Source organism: Accipiter gentilis, unplaced genomic scaffold, assembly GCF_929443795.1.
Source record: "Accipiter gentilis unplaced genomic scaffold, bAccGen1.1, whole genome shotgun sequence".
Classification (NCBI taxonomy): Eukaryota; Metazoa; Chordata; class Aves; order Accipitriformes; family Accipitridae; genus Astur; species Astur gentilis.
The window spans coordinates 7,093,019-7,099,577 of NW_026060868.1; positions in this window are offsets into that span (position 1 = coordinate 7,093,019).

Consider the following 6,559-nt stretch of genomic DNA (forward strand, 5'->3'; position numbering starts at 1 on the left):
GTCCCACACGGATGGTGGCAGGCCGGAAAGCTGTTGCTGGTCTTCACCGTCCCCCTGCAGCCTATTCACAGGCACAACAGGATCTGGGACCCGGGCTTGCCCAGAGGAGGAACATCTCATGGCTCTCGTCCTCGGCAGAGCCTGATTCTGGAAAGGCACACGTCCGGCTCCTTGTCCCACACGGATGGTGGCAGGCCGGAAAGCTGTTGCTGGTCTTCACCGTCCCCCTGCAGCCTATTCACAGGCACAACAGGATCTGGGACCCGGGCTTGCCCAGAGGAGGAACATCTCATGGCTCTCGTCCTCGGCAGAGCCTCTTTCCGAAAAGGCACACGTCCGGCTCCTTGTCCCACACGGAAGGTGGCAGCCCTGAAAGCTGTTGCTGGTCTTCACCGTCCCCCTGCAGCGTATTCACAGGCACAACAGGATCTGGGACCCGGGCTTGCCCAGAGGAGGAACATCTCATGGCTCTCGTCCTCGGCAGAGCCCGATTCTGGAAAGGCACACGTCCGGCTCCTTGTCCCACAAGGAAGGTGGCAGGCCGGAAAGCTGTTGCTGCTCTTCACCGTCCCCCTGCAGCGTATTCACAGGCACAACAGGATCCGGGACCCGGTCTTGCCCAGAGGAGGAACATCTCATGGCTCTCATCCTCGGCAGAGTCTCTTTCCGAAAAGGCACACGTCCGGCTCCTTGTCCCACACGGAAGGTGGCAGCCCTGAAAGCTGTTGCTGTTCTTCACCGTCCCCCTGCAGCCTATTCACAGGCACAACAGGATTCAGGACCCAGGCTTGCCCAGAGGAGGAACATCTCATGGCTCTCGTCCTCGGCAGAGCCTGATTCCGGAAAGGCACACGTCCGGCTCCTTGTTCCACACGGAAGGTGGCAGCCCTGAAAGCTGTTGCTGGTCTTCACCGTCCCCCTGCAGCCTATTCACAGGCACAACAGGATCTGGGACCGGGGCTTGCCCAGAGGAGGAACATCTCATGTCTCTCGTCCTCGGCAGAGCCTGATTCTGGAAAGGCACACGTCCGGCTCCTTGTGCCACACGGAAGGTGGCAGGCTGGAAAGATGTTGCTGGTCTTCACCATCCCCCTGCAGCCTATTCACAGGCACAACAGGATTCAGGACCCGGGCTTGCCCAGAGGAGGAACATCTCATGGCTCTCGTCCTCGGCAGAGCCTGATTCCGGAAAGGCACACGTCCGGCTCCTTGTCCCACACGGAAGGTGGCAGCCCTGAAAGCTGTTGCTGGTCTTCACCGTCCCCCTGCAGCCTATTCACAGGCACAACAGGATTCAGGACCCGGGCTTGCCCAGAGGAGGAACATCTCATGGCTCTCGTCCTCGGCAGAGCCTGATTCCGGAAAGGCACACGTCCGGCTCCTTGTCCCACACGGAAGGTGGCAGCCCTGAAAGATGTTGCTGGTCTTCACCGTCCCCCTGCAGCCTATTCACAGGCACAACAGGATTCAGGACCCGGGCTTGCCCAGAGGAGGAACATCTCATGGCACTCGTCCTCGGCAGAGCCTGATTCCGGAAAGGCACACGTCCGGCTCCTTGTTCCACACGGAAGGTGGCAGCCCTGAAAGCTGTTGCTGGTCTTCACCGTCCCCCTGCAGCCTATTCACAGGCACAACAGGATCTGGGACCGGGGCTTGCCCAGAGGAGGAACATCTCATGTCTCTCGTCCTCGGCAGAGCCTGATTCTGGAAAGGCACACGTCCGGCTCCTTGTGCCACACGGAAGGTGGCAGGCTGGAAAGATGTTGCTGGTCTTCACCATCCCCCTGCAGCCTATTCACAGGCACAACAGGATTCAGGACCCGGGCTTGCCCAGAGGAGGAACATCTCATGGCTCTCGTCCTCGGCAGAGCCTGATTCCGGAAAGGCACACGTCCGGCTCCTTGTCCCACACGGAAGGTGGCAGCCCTGAAAGCTGTTGCTGGTCTTCACCGTCCCCCTGCAGCCTATTCACAGGCACAACAGGATCTGGGACCCGGGCTTGCCCAGAGGAGGAACATCTCATGGCTCTCGTCCTCGGCAGAGCCTGATTCTGGAAAGGCACACGTCCGGCTCCTTGTGCCACACGGAAGGTGGCAGGCTGGAAAGATGTTGCTGGTCTTCACCATCCCCCTGCAGCCTATTCACAGGCACAACAGGATCTGGGACCCGGGCTTGCCCAGAGGAGGAACATCTCATGGCTCTCGTCCTCGGCAGAGCCTGATTCCGAAAAGGCACACGTCCGGCTCCTTGTCCCACACGGAAGGTGGCAGCCCTGAAAGATGTTGCTGGTCTTCACCGTCCCCCTGCAGCCTATTCACAGGCACAACAGGATTCAGGACCCGGGCTTGCCCAGAGGAGGAACATCTCATGGCTCTCGTCCTCGGCAGAGCCTGATTCCGGAAAGGCACATGTCCTGCTCCTTGTCCCACACGGAAGGTGGCAGGCCGGAAAGCTCTTGGTGGTCTTCACCGTCCCCCTGCAGCCTATTCACAGGCACAACAGGATCTGGGACCCGGGCTTGCCCAGAGGAGGAACATCTCATGGATCTCGTCCTCGGCAGAGTCTAATTCTGGAAAGGCACACGTCCGGCTCCTTGTCCCACACGGAAGGTGGTAGGCCGGAAAGCTGTTGCTGGTCTTCACCGTCCCCCTGCAGCCTATTCACAGGCACAAGAGGATCTGGGACCCGGGTTTGCCCAGAGGAGGAACATCTCATGGCTCTCGTCCTCGGCAGAGCCTGATTCTGGAAAGGCACACGTCCGGCTCCTTGTCCCACACGGATGGTGGCAGGCCGGAAAGCTGTTGCTGGTCTTCACCGTCCCCCTGCAGCCTATTCACAGGCACAACAGGATCTGGGACCCGGGCTTGCCCAGAGGAGGAACATCTCATGGCTCTCGTCCTCGGCAGAGCCTCTTTTCGAAAAGGCACACGTCCGGCTCCTTGTCCCACACGGAAGGTGGCAGGCCGGAAAGCTGTTGCTGGTCTTCACCGTCCCCCTGCAGCCTATTCACAGGCACAACAGGATCTGGGACCCGGGCTTGCCCAGAGGAGCAACATCTCATGGCTCTCGTCCTCGGCAGAGCCTCTTTCCGAAAAGGCACACGTCCGGCTCCTTGTCCCACACGGAAGGTGGCAGCCCTGAAAGCTGTTGCTGGTCTTCACCGTCCCCCTGCAGCGTATTCACAGGCACAACAGGATCTGGGACCCGGGCTTGCCCAGAGGAGGAACATCTCATGGCTCTCGTCCTCGGCAGAGCCCGATTCTGGAAAGGCACACGTCCGGCTCCTTGTCCCACACGGAAGGTGGCAGGCCGGAAAGCTGTTGCTGGTCTTCACCGTCCCCCTGCAGCGTATTCACAGGCACAACAGGATCCGGGACCCGGTCTTGCCCAGAGGAGGAACATCTCATGGCTCTCATCCTCGGCAGAATCTCTTTCCGAAAAGGCACACGTCCGGCTCCTTGTCCCACACGGAAGGTGGCAGCCCTGAAAGATGTTGCTGGTCTTCACCGTCCCCCTGCAGCCTATTCACAGGCACAACAGGATCTGGGACCCGGGCTTGCCCAGAGGAGGAACATCTCATGGCTCTCGTCCTCGGCAGAGCCTGATTCCGGAAAGGCACACGTCCGGCTCCTTGTTCCACACGGAAGGTGGCAGCCCTGAAAGCTGTTGCTGGTCTTCACCGTCCCCCTGCAGCCTATTCACAGGCACAACAGGATCTGGGACCGGGGCTTGCCCAGAGGAGGAACATCTCATGTCTCTGGTCCTCGGCAGAGCCTGATTCTGGAAAGGCACACGTCCGGCTCCTTGTGCCACACGGAAGGTGGCAGGCTGGAAAGATGTTGCTGGTCTTCACCATCCCCCTGCAGCCTATTCACAGGCACAACAGGATTCAGGACCCGGGCTTGCCCAGAGGAGGAACATCTCATGGCTCTCGTCCTCGGCAGAGCCTGATTCCGGAAAGGCACACGTCCGGCTCCTTGTCCCACACGGAAGGTGGCAGCCCTGAAAGCTGTTGCTGGTCTTCACCGTCCCCCTGCAGCCTATTCACAGGCACAACAGGATCTGGGACCCGGGCTTGCCCAGAGGAGGAACATCTCATGGCTCTCATCCTCGGCAGAGCCTGATTCTGGAAAGGCACACGTCCGGCTCCTTGTGCCACACGGAAGGTGGCAGGCTGGAAAAATGTTGCTGGTCTTCACCATCCCCCTGCAGCCTATTCACAGGCACAACAGGATCTGGGACCCGGGCTTGCCCAGAGGAGGAACATCTCATGGCTCTCGTCCTCGGCAGAGCCTGATTCCGAAAAGGCACACGTCCGGCTCCTTGTCCCACACGGAAGGTGGCAGCCCTGAAAGCTGTTGCTGGTCTTCACCGTCCCCCTGCAGCCTATTCACAGGCACAACAGGATCTGGGACCCGGGCTTGCCCAGAGGAGGAACATCTCATGGATCTCGTCCTCGGCAGAGCCTGATTCTGGAAAGGCACACGTCCGGCTCCTTGTCCCACACGGATGGTGGCCGGCCGGAAAGCTGTTGCTGGTCTTCACCGTCCCCCTGCAGCCTATTCACAGGCACAACAGGATCTGGGACCCGGGTTTGCCCAGAGGAGGAACATCTCATGGCTCTCGTCCTCGGCAGAGCCTGATTCTGGAAAGGCACACGTCCGGCTCCTTGTCCCACACGGAAGGTGGCAGGCCGGAAAGCTGTTGCTGGTCTTCACCGTCCCCCTGCAGCCTATTCACAGGCACAACAGGATCTGGGACCCGGGCTTGCCCAGAGGAGGAACATCTCATGGCTCTCGTCCTCGGCAGAACCTCTTTTCGAAAAGGCACACGTCCGGCTCCTTGTCCCACACGGAAGGTGGCAGGCCGGAAAGCTGTTGCTGTTCTTCACCGTCCCCCTGCAGCCTATTCACAGGCACAACAGGATCTGGGACCCGGGCTTGCCCAGAGGAGGAACATCTCATGGCTCTCGTCCTCGGCAGAGCCTCTTTCCGAAAAGGCACACGTCCGGCTCCTTGTCCCACACGGAAGGTGGCAGCCCTGAAAGCTGTTGCTGGTCTTCACCGTCCCCCTGCAGCGTATTCACAGGCACAACAGGATCTGGGACCCGGGCTTGCCCAGAGGAGGAACATCTCATGGCTCTCGTCCTCGGCAGAGCCCGATTCTGGAAAGGCACACGTCCGGCTCCTTGTCCCACACGGAAGGTGGCAGGCCGGAAAGCTGTTGCTGGTCTTCACCGTCCCCCTGCAGCGTATTCACAGGCACAACAGGATCCGGGACCCGGTCTTGCCCAGAGGAGGAACATCTCATGGCTCTCATCCTCGGCAGAGTCTCTTTCCGAAAAGGCACACGTCCGGCTCCTTGTCCCACACGGAAGGTGGCAGCCCTGAAAGATGTTGCTGGTCTTCACCGTCCCCCTGCAGCCTATTCACAGGCACAACAGGATCTGGGACCCGGGCTTGCCCAGAGGAGGAACATCTCATGGCTCTCGTCCTCGGAAGAGACTCTTTCCGAAAAGGCACACGTCCGGCTCCTTGTCCCACAAGGAAGGTGGCAGCCCTGAAAGCTGTTGCTGGTCTTCACCGTCCCCCTGCAGCCTATTCACAGGCACAACAGGATCTGGGACCCGGGCTTGCCCAGAGGAGGAACATCTCATGGATCTCGTCCTCGGCAGAGCCCGATTCCGAAAAGGCACACGTCCGGCTCCTTGTCCCACACGGAAGGTGGCAGGCCGGAAAGCTGTTGCTGGTCTTCACCGTCCCCCTGCAGCCTATTCACAGGCACAACAGGATCTGGGACCCGGGCTTGCCCAGAGGAGGAACATCTCATGGCTCTCGTCCTCGGCAGAGCCCGATTCCGAAAAGGCACATGTCCGGCTCCTTGTCGCACACGGAAGGTGGCAGCCCTGAAAGCTGTTGCTGGTCTTCACCGTCCCCCTGCAGCCTATTCACAGGCACAACAGGATCTGGGACCCGGGCTTGCCCAGAGGAGGAACATCTCATGGATCTCGTCCTCGGCAGAGTCTAATTCTGGAAAGGCACACGTCCGGCTCCTTGTCCCACACGGAAGGTGGTAGGCCGGAAAGCTGTTGCTGGTCTTCACCGTCCCCCTGCAGCCTATTCACAGGCACAACAGGATCTGGGACCGGGGTTTGCCCAGAGGAGGAACATCTCATGGCTCTCGTCCTCGGCAGAGCCTGATTCTGGAAAGGCACACGTCCGGCTCCTTGTCCCACACGGATGGTGGCAGGCCGGAAAGCTGTTGCTGGTCTTCACCGTCCCCCTGCAGCCTATTCACAGGCACAACAGGATCTGGGACCCGGGCTTGCCCAGAGGAGGAACATCTCATGGCTCTCGTCCTCGGCAGAGCCTCTTTTCGAAAAGGCACACGTCCGGCTCCTTGTCCCACACGGAAGGTGGCAGGCCGGAAAGCTGTTGCTGTTCTTCACCGTCCCCCTGCAGCCTATTCACAGGCACAACAGGATCTGGGACCCGGGCTTGCCCAGAGGAGCAACATCTCATGGCTCTCGTCCTCGGCAGAGCCTCTTTCCGAAAAGGCA